This window comes from Carassius gibelio, chromosome B3 (assembly GCF_023724105.1).
Source record: "Carassius gibelio isolate Cgi1373 ecotype wild population from Czech Republic chromosome B3, carGib1.2-hapl.c, whole genome shotgun sequence".
In the NCBI taxonomy this organism is placed as follows: Eukaryota; Metazoa; Chordata; class Actinopteri; order Cypriniformes; family Cyprinidae; genus Carassius; species Carassius gibelio.
The window spans coordinates 27,832,370-27,848,185 of NC_068398.1; positions in this window are offsets into that span (position 1 = coordinate 27,832,370).

A 15,816-nucleotide genomic window follows, 5' to 3' on the forward strand; every position below is an offset into this window, starting at 1 on the left:
AACAGAGTTCGCTTGTGGGAATTTGCTGTACTGATTTATTGATTGGATCTGCGCTGTGAAAGGAGAGAGAAAGATAAGTGAATTGATTTCATCTTACAAACATTGCGAAAAGCTTGAAGAGGAGAATGTAAATCTGACGGTTGGGGAAGCTATGTGTTTCAGAGTGTGTTGAAGAGGAATCGAGGATTGAATATCCCCCACGGGAGTGTAACGAATGGATTGAGGCCTCTGATCAGCCCTACCGTGTGAGTGAATTGCAGTGCTTTTGCCTTATTGTACACATGGATTCATTGCTGTGGATTTGTGGTGAACACGAGTGTGGTGTCTTGCTGAGAAGCGGTCTCAACCCCGACGCAAGTATCCTTGACGGAGAGGCATCCTTCCCTGTATACTCACTGACTGAGTCCTGAAGTGAGCCGCCCCATTGGTGAGTCGCCATCAAGGCGAAACTGTGACGCATGATCAGTATCTACCCGTAGCTGAAGACCTAGAGGACACTGAAGTCTATCACCCGTGTGCTCATTGATATACTGTGTTCAATAAAGATTGTTACTCCTTTGAAGTTACCTCTTGTCTGCGTTGTCCATCTGTTGCGGACCTGTGGTGTCGGCTCCTCGCGGTGGGGTCGGAGTTATAAGGGTGGCCGGTCACCCGAGGGTCCACCCCGGTGACACAAGCCTGTTGCACATGGCACCCCAGCCCGTGGCAGAGGCATCTGTTGACACCACAGCATGTCTGGACACAGGTTCTAGGGGAACACCAGCCCATAGAAACCAGAGGTCCAACCATGGGGTGAAGAATCGTAGACAGGGCGGAGTGACAGTCTATGCTCACCCTGACCCAGTCCCTCCACCTGATCTCCATCCAGAAGATCCTCCACTGAGAGCACTCCACTCTTCACAATAAAATACACCTGCAGACATGACTGTGATTAATGCAAATGAAGTGTTCCTGGATGCCAAAGCAATTTCCAACAAGGATTTAGGATTCAATCAATGCCCTTACCCACACACCAAGCCAAAAAAATTCTAATGAATATCAATGCAAATTATAATACATACATTCAATCATGGATGTAAATCTGTTATTGGCTTATTTTATATCAATACTTTTTCCATTTAAAAAATCCTATGATAAACCAGTCTTCAAACACTACAGTATCTGAATTGCAAGCACTGTGTGTTGTCAGCACTGGGATACTCTGAGTGTGTGCCATGAGCCAAACACCAACTAAGCCACCAGGGCATCATCGTCATCCTCCCATCACCATCCCTTCACAAGATCATGCCACCATCCCCACACTTTTGCCTCTCACCATCCCTACGCCATCTCCTTGTCCACCTCCAAAACCCCCTCCCTATTCTGTTTCTTGAACTTTATAATCTTCAGTCTTTGCGCACACACACAGCTATTCACTTATGCACTTTGTATAGTGCTTTTTAAGATACAAATCAATGCAAAGCAACTTTCCAGAAAATTAAGTTTCTACAATAAGTTTCTACAATATTTAGTAGTACAGGTCAATAAATTAGAATGTTGTGAAAAAGTAAATTTATTTCAGTAATTCAACTCAAATTGTGAAACTCGGGTATTAAATAAGTTCAATGCACACAGACTAAAGTATTTTAAGTCTTTATTTCTTTTAATTTAGATGATTTGGCTCACATCTCAAAAATGTGCTCTATCCAAGCATGTTAACAGAAAACTGAGTGGAAGGAAAAAGTGTGGAGACAAAAAAGATGCACAACCAACTGAGAGAACCGCAGCCTTATGAGGATTGTCAAGCTAAATCGATTCAAGAATTTGAGTGATCTTTACAAGGAATCGACTGAGGCTGGAGTCAAGGCATCAAGAGCCACGACACACAGATGTGTCAAGAAATTTGCATACAGTTGTCGTATTCCTTTTGTTAAGCCACTCCTGAGGAGTCTTACCTGGGCTTAGGAGAAAAAGAACAGGGCTGTTACCCAATGGTCCAAAGTCCTCTTTTCAGATGAGAGCAAGTTTTGTATTTAATTTTGAAACCAAGGTCCTAGAGTCTGGAGGAAGGGTGGAGAAGCTCATAGCCCAAGTTGCTTGAAGTCCAGAGTTATGTTTCCACAGTCTGTGATGATTTGGGGTGCAATTTAATCTGCTGGTGTTGTTCCATTGTTTTTTTTTTTAATGCTTCCTTCTGCTGACCAGCATTTGTAGAATCTGATTTTATTTTCCAGCAGGACTTGGCACCTGCCCACACTGCCAAAAGCACCAATAGTTGGTTAAATAACCATGGTGTTGGTGTACTTGACTGGTCAGCAAACTCACCGGACCTGAACCATGGAGAATATTTGGGTTATTGTCAAGAGGAAATGAGAAACAAGAGACCAAACAATGCGGATGAGCTGAAGGCCACTGTAAAAGAAACCTAGGCTTCCATTCCACCTCAGCAGTGCCACAAACTGATCACCTCCATTCCAAGCCAAATTGAGGCAGTAATTAAAGCAAAAGGAGCCCCTACCAAGAATTGAGTACATGTACAGTAAATGAACATACTTTCCAGAAGGCCAACAATTCACTATTTTTGTAATATTTTTTTTATTGGTCTTATGAAGTATTCTAATTTGTTGAGATTGTGTTTTGGTGGGTTTTTGTTAAATGTGAGCCTAATCATCACAATGAAAAGAACCGACTTAAACTGCTTCAGTCTGTGTGGATTGAATTTATTTAATGCACGATTCACAGTTCACAATTTGAGTTGTATTACTGTAATAAATGAAATCTTTCATGACATTTTAATTAATTGAGAATCACCTGTAGCTTAATTAGTGGTGACTGTCAGTTTATGTGCATATGACAGGAATTTTCCGAAAAATGTATACAAGACGTAGTCAACCAGACGATAAACACTATTAACAGCAATTATTATATGATGCAATAACACGTCTAGCAATATTTGTTAGTTCTGTATGTTGATTTAGGGTTAGAATCATCTGGGGTCCTCTGAGGGGTTGGAATCATTTCTCCTCAGGTGTTCTGGATCCAGACTGGAGCTTGTGTAAATCCTAGTTACCAGGGATGTAAATCCCCTGACAAAACAGAAAAACAAGTAGAGACATAATTACCGTAGCTGCTGTTCCAACTAAGTAAAATTAATTAGTTTAACCCAAGCTAAAGAATAACAATGCACATTTGATCAAATACAACTGCAGTCACAAATTATGAGATGCATTATTTGAATTCTTGGCGAAAGAGATGTGTTTTTAATCTAGATTTAAACAAAAAGAGTGTGTCTGAACGCCGAACATTATCAAGAAGGCTATTCCAGAGTTTGGGAACCAAATGCGAAAAAGCTCTACCTCCTTTAGTGGGCTTTGCTATCCTACCAAAAGTCCAGCGTTTTGTGACGTTAGGGAGCATGATGGATTGTAGCATGGTATAAGGCTAGTTAGGTATGCAGGAGCTAAACCATTTAGGGCCTTATAGGTAAGTAATAATAATTTGTAACTGATATGGAACTTAAAAGGTAGCCAGTGCACAGACTGTAAAATTGGGGTAATATGATCATATTTTCTTAACCTGGTAAGACCTCTTGCCACTGCATTTTGGACTACCTGTTGCTTGTTTACTGAAGATGCAGGACAACAACCTAAAAGTGCATTACAATAGTCCAGTCTAGAGGTCATGAATGCATGAACTAGCTTTTCTGCATCAGAAACAGGTAACGTTTCATAGCTTGGCAATGTTTCTAAGATGGAAGAATACTGTTTTTGTAACATGGAAACTATGGTTTTCAAAAGACAAGTTACTGTCTAATATAACACCCAGATTTTTGACTGTAGAGGAAGTAAAAGTACATCCGTCTAATTGCAAACTGTAGTCTACGAGATTCAGTGTACTGTTTTTTGGTCCAATAAGTAATATCTCTGTCTTATCTGAATTTAATAGGACAAAAATATTGGTCATCCAATCTTTTACATTTTTAACACACTCTGTTAGCTTGGATAATTTAGAAGTTTCATCTGGTCTCATTGAGATATATTTTTAAGTATCATCAGCATAACAATGGAAACTAATCCTGTATTTTCTAATAATATTACCAAGGTGCAACATGTACTGTATATTGAAAATAGTAGAGGACCTAGGACAGATCCTTGTGGCACTCCATATTTTACTGTTGATAAATGAGATGACTCCCCATTACAAAATAGTAGCGATCGGACAGGTAGGATCTAAACCATCTTATGCCACATTTCCGGAACAATTTTACCAGGAACTTTTTTTCCCCAGAAACTATTTTACCACCAGACATGTTGCTTTCTGCATTTCCACCGTGGTCTAAAGTACCATGAAGATTAGGCAAATAATATGGTGATGTAGGTCTGCACATGTTTCTCAATACAAAGTACGCAAATTTTGGACTTACATCCTCGGTAGTTCGGACTTTGCGCATTTGACTTGATTTGACATTTGGGGCCCTATTTTAATGATCTGAAATGCAAGTGTCAAAGCGCAAAGCGCAAGTAAGTTTGTGGGCGGGTCTCGGCGCTGTTGCTATTTTCCCGGCGGGATAAATGGCTCTTGCGCCCGGCGCAAATCTAAAATGGGTTGGTCTGAAGTAGCTTCATTAGTCATAGGTGTGGTTTGGGCGTAACGTGAAATAAACCAATCAGAGCGTCATCCAACATTCCCTTTAAAAGCAGGTGCGCAAGTTCCATTATGGATTGCTATTATTATGGCGTATTTACCAGGCGCACGCCAGGAGCGGTTCACAGCCGAGGAGACTGATGTTCTTGTAAGAGCAGTGAAAGAAAGAGAAGTTGTGTTGTATGGGGATGGGAGAAACCCACCCAAAATAGCGTCGGTTAAACAGGCGTGGGAGGAAATAGCCACAATTGTTTCATCGATTTTTTTTCCTGGTTCTTGACGGACAAACCAATTTGTCAGATGTCCTTATATACATATATGACCTCAAACAGGTCTGATCCTTAATTACTACAATTAGCCTGAATAATTTGTAAGCTAGATTTATGCCTATTTTTTCACATCTTCGTGGCACACCACAATGATTTCCGTCATCTCATGTGTTAATATTTTTTTAGTGTAACAATTTATGATTTGCAAAAATAACTGTTGCATCTGTGTAGATTACATGAGCAAAGTGTATGCGCGTTGTGCACGCTATACATTATGGTCAAGCATGCGCCCTTAAAATAGCATAATGAACAACGCGCAACGCGCCACTGACTTTAGACTAGGTTTTTTCTGGTCAGTGGCGCAATTGTTTAATGGAACAGCAAAATAGCACCAGGGATTGTTTGCGCCGGAACACGCCTCCTTTTTTGCGCTGAACCGCCCAGGGAGCGCAAGTTCATTCACTAGTTTAGCGACGTGCTTCTGTGGAGGGAAAAGCGCGCTTTGCGCGGGTGCAATATAGGAATGACACATGCGTCGGTGTACAAAGTCAATTGCGCTGGGTGCAAGATAGGGACCTTGGAGTGTGATGTCCGTGATGACGCAAATCCGGTAATTCTGCAAACAGCAGCGTACTTGATAACATCAGTCAGCTCGCCTAAGCTACCCTTACGAAAAATAAGTTTATTCAAGTGTGCTATTAGTATACTTATTTTAAACTAAAAATAGGAAAGTATGCTTTTAGTTTACTTTTTATGTACTTCTCAGAAATGGCCTTTATGTACTCCTCATAAATATACTTAAAATATAACTTGACTTATGCTAAAAAAATTCTAAATATATTTGAGCTATACATGTTTTCATTATTACGCTAGTACACATCTTCTGTACAGAATTTCCAAAAAAACACAAGTGAAGAAAAAAAAGAAACCAGATACTAACGCATGTAACACAATCATCTGACATGAAACAGCATCAAAACTGTAACGTTATGGAATAACACAGCTTCTTCAGCCTGCTGCCATCAGGGTGGAGACTGCGGAGTCTCCAGGCCAGGACCAGCAGACTGAAGCACAGCTTCATCCACCAGGCTGTCAGGAAGCACCCCCCCCCCCCCTCGCCCTCTACTGCCCCAGGCACCACTGAACTATGAACTGATAAAGCACACTTGACATGACTTGATCTGCAAGAATACTTTTCTGTTTCTTATGGGGTGAGTTTGCATAAACATCAAAGTTTGTCGTTTTGTGTTCATTCACCAAGTTTTATGTAGAAAACTAACAAATAAAATTAGCATCAATATGTACTTTTTGTTTACATAAACATTAAAATAATAACATTAAAAATGATGGCCAGATTTTAAAGGAGTGTCTTGCAACATGTTATCTACAATGCACAAGTTCAAATAGAGTTTTGACAAAAAAGGTTTTATAAAAAGATAAAACTCACATATTTCAGCCTTTAAATCTTTTTTATAAAAGTCAAAATAGATAAATTACTGACATTTACAATGCACATTATCCTTTCCATGTGTTACACATCGTTGGAAAGCTTGGAGACTACGATTTCAGAATCTGTGAATAACTCAAAATGACCCAGAACCAACTTGTGTCCCTACTTTCCGTGATTGGTCACAAATGACAGATGAAGAGGTAATAATTACAGTCAAGCTTTGGGGTGTTGATCGACTCCATTTACGTTTTGATTATCATTCTGAATCCAATTCATAGTCCTTTTTTCAGATTTTTGTTCAAAATGTTATTCCTTTATTTTTTTATGACAGTTTTTTGTTTGTTTACAAGCAGATACCCTATTCTTTCTTTGGATGTTTTGTATGTTCATATATTCATATAACAAAATATATACACATTAAAACCTAAATAGTGACATAGTAGTATACTTAAAATATTATTTAAAGTTCACTTAAAGAAAACTTATGACTAAACCTGCAGTATTAAAACTACTAGACTAGTAGTTTACTGATACTATACTTCAAAGTGTACAAATTATTTAATTAGTAAACTATCAGTTTACATATAAATTCACTTTTAGTATAATTGCAGTACAAACTACAAACGCAGAGGTAAACTATACTCAAAGCAGGCTACTGTTATACTTAAAGTATACTTAAAAATTTACTTTAATATACTAGAAAGTGGGCCAATTTAGTCCCAGGGAGTACTGAAACAGTATACTTACAAGTACTACTAGAACACTGATATTTGTATACTTGCTAAATAAAGTATACTTAAAAATATACTTGAACTTTACTTAGGTATACTTAGTAAAATAAACTTTAAACATGTAACGGTCAGTGGTGTCAAAACAGTATTGAACAGCCTCTGACAACCCTTTCGGCCACACTTGTATCTGTTTGTATCTGTCTGAACTTCCTGTTTGTTGCTGGCATGTGTATTGAGTTTGAGATCCGTCACATTATTTTTTATTGAATATTTTTTATCTTAAAAATCTATTTTATACACCATCATTTTCATTTATATTGTATTCTACAACAAAAACAATCAGAGAGCCTTATCACTAGTTTTATTTTGATTTGATTTCCGCTATTTAGCTTATAGCCAGTTTGCTTTGCCAGAGTGGTTGCCACTAATCCCGCTTGCATTGCTAATACTGTATTCACACACATTACCATTGCTTTACTGTTACTTGCTTTAATGGCGGATGTGTCTACCTTTGAGTGCAGATGAGGACACGTGCACACTCACTGTTTCCCTGGTTCTCGTGTTCTTGATGTTTCTACGCAGATCATGGGCGTAGGTTTGGTCTCAGCTTTGGTGGGGACACCCCCATACCCCCCCCCCCCCCCCCAGAATGCCTAAAAGGGGTATGGGGGTGTCCCCACCAAAGCTGAGACCAAACCTACGCCCATGCCGCCGCCAATCAAATTACGGCGTTTCTTGTACTGTCGTCATCCTGGCCGTTAGAATCGATCCAAATAGCAGTGCAAAGATCCAAATAGCAGTTCAAAGGAGCTTGCTAAATACTGGTGGGGACAAATTTGTCATCTCAAAATATTGATAGGGACTAGTACCTAGCGTCCCCCCCTAAACCTACGCCCATGACGCAGATACCCGCGATCCTGAAGGCCGATGAGAGCCCCAGAGCGGTCGTGCTTTACGCCGAGGTTAACGACACCATGCTGCGGCAGATGGAGACACTGAAGAGGGACTTCAGTAGCCTGATTGAGTATGGTGGAGCACATCATCCACAGCGACAATCATCGTGTCAGGACCACTGCCCACGTAACAACGAGGACACTAAATGTTCAGTAGAATTTTTGCTTTAAATTAATTAATTATTGTCACGGTGTAAAGAACACAAACTGCTATTTGTTAATAATTGGAATCTTTTCTGGGAGCATCCTAGGATTTGTTGCGCTGATGGCCTGCACCCCAGCAGAGCTGGAGCGAAGTTCCTCTTGGACAACATCTCCAGGGCACTTTGCTCCATATGACTAGTAAGCCAATTCTCAAATAACTACTATGATGGCTTTTGTTCTACACACTTAAATGATAGAAGTACTTGCACTGTTTAATCTGTTAAGACTGTGTCTGTTACCCGAATAGTGGGGTCAATATATAAATTTATGTAGGATCTGGAAAAAATCTTATTGTGATTAAACCAGAAAAATGTAAAATAAATGAACAAGAACAAAAACAAATTATTAAGTTTGGGCTCATAAATATTAGATCATTCACACCCAAAGCAGCAGTTATTGTAAATGGAATGACCACAGATAATAGTTTTGATGTATTCTGCTTGACTGAAACCTGGCTAAAATCAAATGATTATATTGGTCTAAATGAGTCTACTCCACCAAACTACTGTTATAAGCATGAGCCCGTCACACTGGTCGAGGTGTTGCAACAATATATAGTGATATTTCAATGTTTCCCAAAAAACAGGATACAGGTTTAACTCATTTGAAATACTTATGCTTAATGTAACACTCAGATATGAAAAATAAATCTATTGTATCTCTTGCTCTGGCTACTGTGTATAGACCACCAGAGCCATATACAGAATGCCTAAAAGAAGTAGCAGATTTCCTCTTAGACCTTTTGGTTACCGTTGATAAAGCGCTTATTTTAATATTCACGTTGATAATACAAATGATGTATTAGGACTTGCGTTTACATACTTAATAAACTATTTTGTAGTCAAGCAAAATGTCACTACCCTTACGAAAAAGTAGTATACTTAAGGAGGTGGCCACTGTCACGGTTGGTAAACCGTGATCTCGGGTTGTTTACACTTTGTGGTGAATTCTGTGTGTTCTGCGTCTGCACTGATTAGTTGTGGGCGTCTCCGTTAATTGTATCAGCAACAGCTGCCACTCATTACTCATCTCCTATATAATGGCTTGTCTCACGTCTTGTGTTTGTGAGATCGTTGTTTCATGTCGTTGTGTTTACCCCCGTCTGGCTTCTGTGTAGTTTGCGTTTGGATGTCTGTGTTTCCCCAGAACCTCATCCACTCTCCACACGATCACTTAGCCACGGACACTTACCTTCGGCTTTGTTCCCCGCAGTTCCTGTGCCACTCTCTCCTGCTGCCTCATGCCGTTAACACCCGGACTCCTCACCTGCACTCCATTACCGTCTGGACTTCTCACCGCCTTAATCATCCCTCTGGAGTGTTCCCGTATCATCGTCTTTGTGTGTCTTTGTACAATATCTCCTCATCTCATTAAACCTTGTTAACTCGCTATTGTTTCCAGACTGTCCTTTCACCAGCCATCACAGAACGATCTCACCAACATGGAAGCAGCGAGCACCAACACCCTCACCGATTTCATGCACCACAGCGTCAAGAGAATGGATCAGCAGCAGGAGAGCATCTCGAACACCGGACGCGCTGTCCAAGCGCTGGTGGCACAGGTGTCCGAGCTCACCCAGCAGATCCATCAGCTCACGTCTCCCACTGCGCCCATCGCACCGCCTGCGCCGACCGTTCCCCCAGGGATTCCCCAGGACCACTTCCGGCCAGAGCCACGACTTCCGGCACCGGAGAATTACGCTGGTGAGCCAACTTTTTGCAGAACATTCCTTAACAAGTGCTCTATGCATTTTGCCCTGCAGCCCCGCACTTTCGCCACAGAAGAATCCAAGGTAGCGTTCACGCTCACCCTTTTATCGGGCAAGGCTGCCTTATGGGGAACGGCGGTGTGGGAAAATCAACATCCGTGCTGTGCCTTGTTCCACCTCCTATCTGACGAGATGAAGAGAGTTTTCGACCGGGCCGCGACCGGCAGGGAGGCCGCCCATCGCCTCTCGGAACTCCGACAAGGACATTCATCTGTCACCAAATATTCCATCGAGTTCCGTACCCTGGCGGCCGCGTGCCAGTGGAACGAGGCGGCGCAGTGGGATAGATTCCTGCATGGGTTATCCGACCGTGTTCAGCAGGAGATCTACCTCCTCGAGCTGCCCCCTACTCTCAACGAACTCATCGACCTGGCGTTGCGGGTGGAGGCCAGGTTTAATCGCCTGGGCCGCCAACACAGTCCTTCCAGACTTCCATTCTCTCCCAGTAGGGGGCGCTTGAGTCGAGAGAACACGGTCGGTTCTGTCGACGATCACGAGCCCATGCAGGTGGGTCGAGCTCGGCTGTCCCGGAGGGAGAGGGAACGGCGGAGGTCCCAAGGACTATGTTTATACTGTGGAGGCTCTGATCAGAACAACTACTCTTGCCCGGTAAAAGAGTCAGCCCGATAGTAAACCTGAGGCTACTATCGGGTGGGATCTCCGCAGAGAAATCCTCACCCACATCATCGACCCTCCTTCCGGTGAAACTGCGGTGGAAGAATCACCATCATGAATGCCAAGCTCTTCTGGACTCCAGAGCCGAAGGTAATTTCATTGATTCTTCACTTGCACATCACCTGAACATTCCTGTCCTTCCTGTGTCTCTCCCCATCCATGTCACCGCACTCAACGGCCAGGAACTGCCTCATGTCACCCACCATACTGAACCCATCACACTCATCACATCCGGCAACCATCAAGAAACCATATCCTTTTTTCTCATGGACTCCCCTGTTGCTCCCATTGTTTTAAGTCACCCCTGGTTGTTCAAACATAATCCACGAGTGGAATGGGGTTCTAACACTATCACATTGTGGAGTGAAAGTTGTCATGAGTCTTGTCTGGTTTCTGCCTGTCCTGTTGTTCCTGTTTCTGTTTTTCAGAAGAAGACCATGGTGTTGCCAAACGTGCCCGTTGAGTATCTGGACCTGAAGGAAGTGTTCAGTAAGTCCCGGGCTGCTTCTCTTCCTCTGCATCGTCCCTACGACTGTGCCATAGACTTAGTGTCAGATAAATCTCCGCCTAAAGGCAAGTTATACTCTCTTTCTAGTCCTGAGAGGGAGGCCATGGAGAAATATATTTCTGATTCCTTAGCCTCTGGGTTCATCCGTCCTTCCTCATCTCCAGCGGGGGCGGGGTTCTTTTTTGTGGGTAAGAAGGATGGTTCTCTGCGACCTTGTATTGATTACCGAGAGCTGAACAACATTACTATTAAGAATACTTATCCATTACCACTCATGTCTTCAGCTTTCGAGAGGTTGCAGGGAGCATCTGTATTCACAAAATTGGATTTACGTAACGCTTATCATTTGGTCCGCATCAGGAAGGGGGATTAATGGAAAACTGCCTTTAATACCCCTAGAGGGCACTTTGAATATTTGGTTATGCCATTCGGGCTCTCCAACTCGCCCGGGGTTTTTCAAGCACTCGTGAATGATGTGTTGAGGGATATGGTAGATCAGTTTATATATGTTTACCTGGATGACATACTGATTTTTTCTTCATCTCTCCAGGAACATGTTCAACACGTCAGACGAGTGCTCCAGAGGTTATTAGAGAATGGGCTTTTTGTCAAGGCGGAGAAGTGCGTATTCCATGCACAGTCGGTCCCCTTCCTAGGGTTTATCGTGTCGTCTGAGGGAATACGAATGGACCCTGACAAGGTAAAGGCTGTGATAGATTGGCCATCTCCAGATTCCCATAAGGCCCTACAACGGTTTCAGGGGTTCGCCAACTTCTATCGGCGTTTTATTCGTAATTACAGCCAACTAGCCTCACCTCTGACAGCCTTGACCTCCCCCAGTACTCCGTTCAGGTGGTCTGACGCAGCTGAGACTGCATTCTCTAACCTGAAAAACCGCTTTGTTTCAGCTCCAATCCTTGTCGCCCCCGATCCCACACGGCAGTTCGTGGTGGAGGTCGACGCATCAGAGGTGAGGGTAGGAGCAGTGTTGTCCCAACGTACTGCTTCAGATGATAAGGTCCACCCTTGCGCGTTTTTCTCTCATCGATTATCTCCTGCCGAACGTAATTATGACATTGGCAATAGAGAGTTGTTGGCGGTCAAATTAGTGTTGGAGGAGTGGCGCCACTGGTTAGAGGGTTCAGGGGTTCCCTTTATTGTTTGGACCGATCATAAGAATTTAGAGTACATTAGAACTGCTAAAAGACTCAATTCCAGGCAGGCTCGGTGGGCACTTTTTTTCGGCCGTTTTGAATTTACCCTATCGTACCGCCCGGGTTCCAAAAATGTTAAACCCGATACTTTGTCACGTCTTTTTGATCCCTCCGCACATTTCATTCCCTTGCCCAAATTACCGACAGCCAAGGAGACAGCAGTTACTGTTTTAGATCACGTCTTTCGGCTCCATGGCCTCCCGGTAGACGTGGTTTCAGACAGGGGATCCCAGTTCATATCCAAATTTTGGAAAGAGTTTTGCAAGTTATTAGGAGCGTCAGTTAGCTTGTCGTCGGGTTATCATCCCCAAAGCAACGGACAATCTGAGCGAGCCAACCAAGATTTAGAAAGGACGTTGAGATGTTTGGTCTCCAAGAATCCTTCTTCCTGGAGTCAACAACTCTCTATGGTGGAGTACGCCACAATTCGTTGCCAGTGTCAGCTACGGGCCTCTCTCCGTTTCAGTGTAGTGTAGGGTACCAGCTACCAGAGTTTCCCAGTCTGAAATCTGAAGTCGCGGTCCCCTCCGCTCACGCGTTTGTCCAGAGGTGCCACCGCACCTGGACCAGAGCCCGTGAGATTCTGCTCCAGGTGAGGGAGCGCACTAAGGCCAAGGCCGATCGCCACCGGTCAAAGCCTCCCGTCTACGTCGTGGGTCAAAAAGTGTGGCTTTCTACCAGTAACATTCCATTGCGATCCGTTTCTAATAAACTTGCTCCCAAATTTATCGGCCCGTTCACTATCACCAAGATCATTAGTCTGGTGACAGTCCGCCTCAAACTACCTCCTGCGTACAAGAGGATACACCCCGCCTTTCATGTGTCCAAAATTAAACCCGTGTTTTATGCACGTATTAATCCGCCTACTCCGGTTCCCCCGCCGCCGCGTCTCGTAGATGGGGAACCGACATATTCGGTGAATCTGATTCTGGACTCGAGACGGAGGGGATGAGGATTCCAGTATATCCAGGAGGAGTTAGCATATTTCATCGACCAATAAAAGAAAAGTGTTTTTAATACAAAAAAAGTCAACCTTCAAATAATTATGTTCAGTTATGCACTCAATACTTGGTCGGGAATCCTTTTGCAGAAACGACTGCTTCAATGCGGCGTGGCGTGGAGGCAATCAGCGTGTGGCACTGCTGAGGTGTTATGGAGGCCCAGGATGCACCGATAGCGACCTGGGGAGTGCGGCACCTGTAGCCCATTTCCTGCACATGCCTGTGCACGGTGGCTCTGGATGTTTCTACTCCAGACTCAGTCCACTGCTTCCGCAGGTCCCCCAAGGTCTGGAATCGGTCCTTCTCCACAATCTTCCTCAGGGTCCGGTCACCTCTTCTCGTTGTGCAGCGTTTTTTGCCACACTTTTTCCTTGCCACAGACTTCCCACTGAGGTGCCTTGATACAGCACTCTGGGAACAGCCTATTCGTTGAGAAATTTATTTCTGTGTCTTACCCTCTTGCTTGAGGGTGTCAATGATGGCCTTCTGGTCAGCAGTCTTACCCATGATTGCGGTTTTGAGTAATGAACCAGGCTGGGAGTTTTTAAAAGCCTCAGGAATCTTTTGCAGGTGTTTAGAGTTAATTAGTTGATTCAGATGATTAGGTTAATAGCTCTTAGGGGAACCTTTTCATGATATGCTAATTTTTTGAGATAGGAATTTTGGGTTTTCATGAGCTGTATGCCAAGATCATCGGTATTAAAAAAAAAAAGACCTGAAATATTTCAGTTGGTGTGCAATCAATCTAAAATATATGAAAGTTTAATTTTTATCATTACATTATGGAAAATAATGAACTTTATCACAATATGCTAATTTTTTGAGAAGGACCTGTATTGATAATATAACAGTCACAAAGACCATCACTGTCCGAGCCAACCAGAAGCCGTGGATGACAGGGGAGGTCTACAGACTTGTGAAGACGTGGAACGCTGCCTTCAGAGCTGGAGATAAGGTGGGCCTGAGGACAGCTAGGACCAACCTATCCTGCAGCATCAGAGAAGCTAAAAGACAGTACTTCAGGAGGATAGCCCATCAGTTCTGCGACAGCAGAGACTTTGTAGTTTGTGGCAGGGGATACAGACTATTACGGACTACAATCCCCAACATGGACCTGTGACGGCACCATCTCCCTCCTGAGCAAGCTGATAGCATTCTTCGCTCACTTTGAAGCACAAAACAGTACCACTGCACAGGAGATTCCACCTCCTCCCGGCGACCTGGTGATGATACTGTCAATGGACAGAGTGAGGAGATCCCTCAGCTGGATCAATGCAAGCAAAGCTCCAGGTCCTGACAAAATGTCCTGGGCGTGTACTGTGCAATGGAACTCACTGATGTCTTCACAGACATTTTCAACATTTTCAACAAGTCAAGCTGTTGTCCCCACATGCTTCAAATCTACCACCATCATTCCAGTCCCGAAGAAGCCCTCAGAACTCACATATATAGAGAAAAAAGACTCATACGTCAGAATGCTGTTCATAGATTTCAGTTCAATATTTAACACAATCATCCCTCAACAGCTCATCCACAAACTGGTCCAGCTGGGGCTCAACACTTCACTGTGCAACTGGCTGTTAGACTTTCTGACTGGAAGACCTCAGGCAGTACGGGTTGGCAGCAAGACACACCCAGCACCATCACACTGAACACTGGGGCCCACCAAGGATGTGTGCTGAGCCCCCTCCTCTTCACTCTGCTGACCCACGACTGCACACAGTCACACAACTCCAACCTCTTTATTAAGTTTGCGGATTAAAGGAGCGAGGTGAGCCACCTGGCAGGGTGGTGCAGTGACAACAATCTCTGATCTGCTCACTACCTCATTCAGCATTGGCACTTTGACCAGCTCTTTTGCACTACAATAATTATATCTGCACTGTTTACTTCACTGGTTTGAACTCTATCTGACATGTGCCTTGTGCTGCTTTACTTATCTTTCTTTTTTACATGACATATTTGTATAGTTGCACTTTATATTTTATTATGTTATCTGTATTTAATGTTCAACTGTTAGTGTTATCTGTATGCACTAATGGTCTGAGAGTAACACAATTTAAATTCTCTGTATTTATGTACTGTACATGTGGAAGAATTTACAATAAAGCAGACTTGACTTGACTTGACTGTTGCCCTCCCCACACACACAACCATGAGGGTTTAAAATTTAAATGTAATATGACATACACCAGGGTTATTCAAATCTTGCCCTGGAGGGCCAGTGCGGTGCAGAGTTTAGCACTAACCCTAGTCAAACACACCTGAGCATGCTAATCAATGTTTTTGGGATCATTAGAAAATCACAGGCAGGTGACTTTGATCAGGGTTGGAGCTAAACTCTGCACCGCATTGGCCCTTCAGGGCAAAATTTGAATTGCCCTGACATACACCAACTGCACATTTTAGAATTCTCCCTA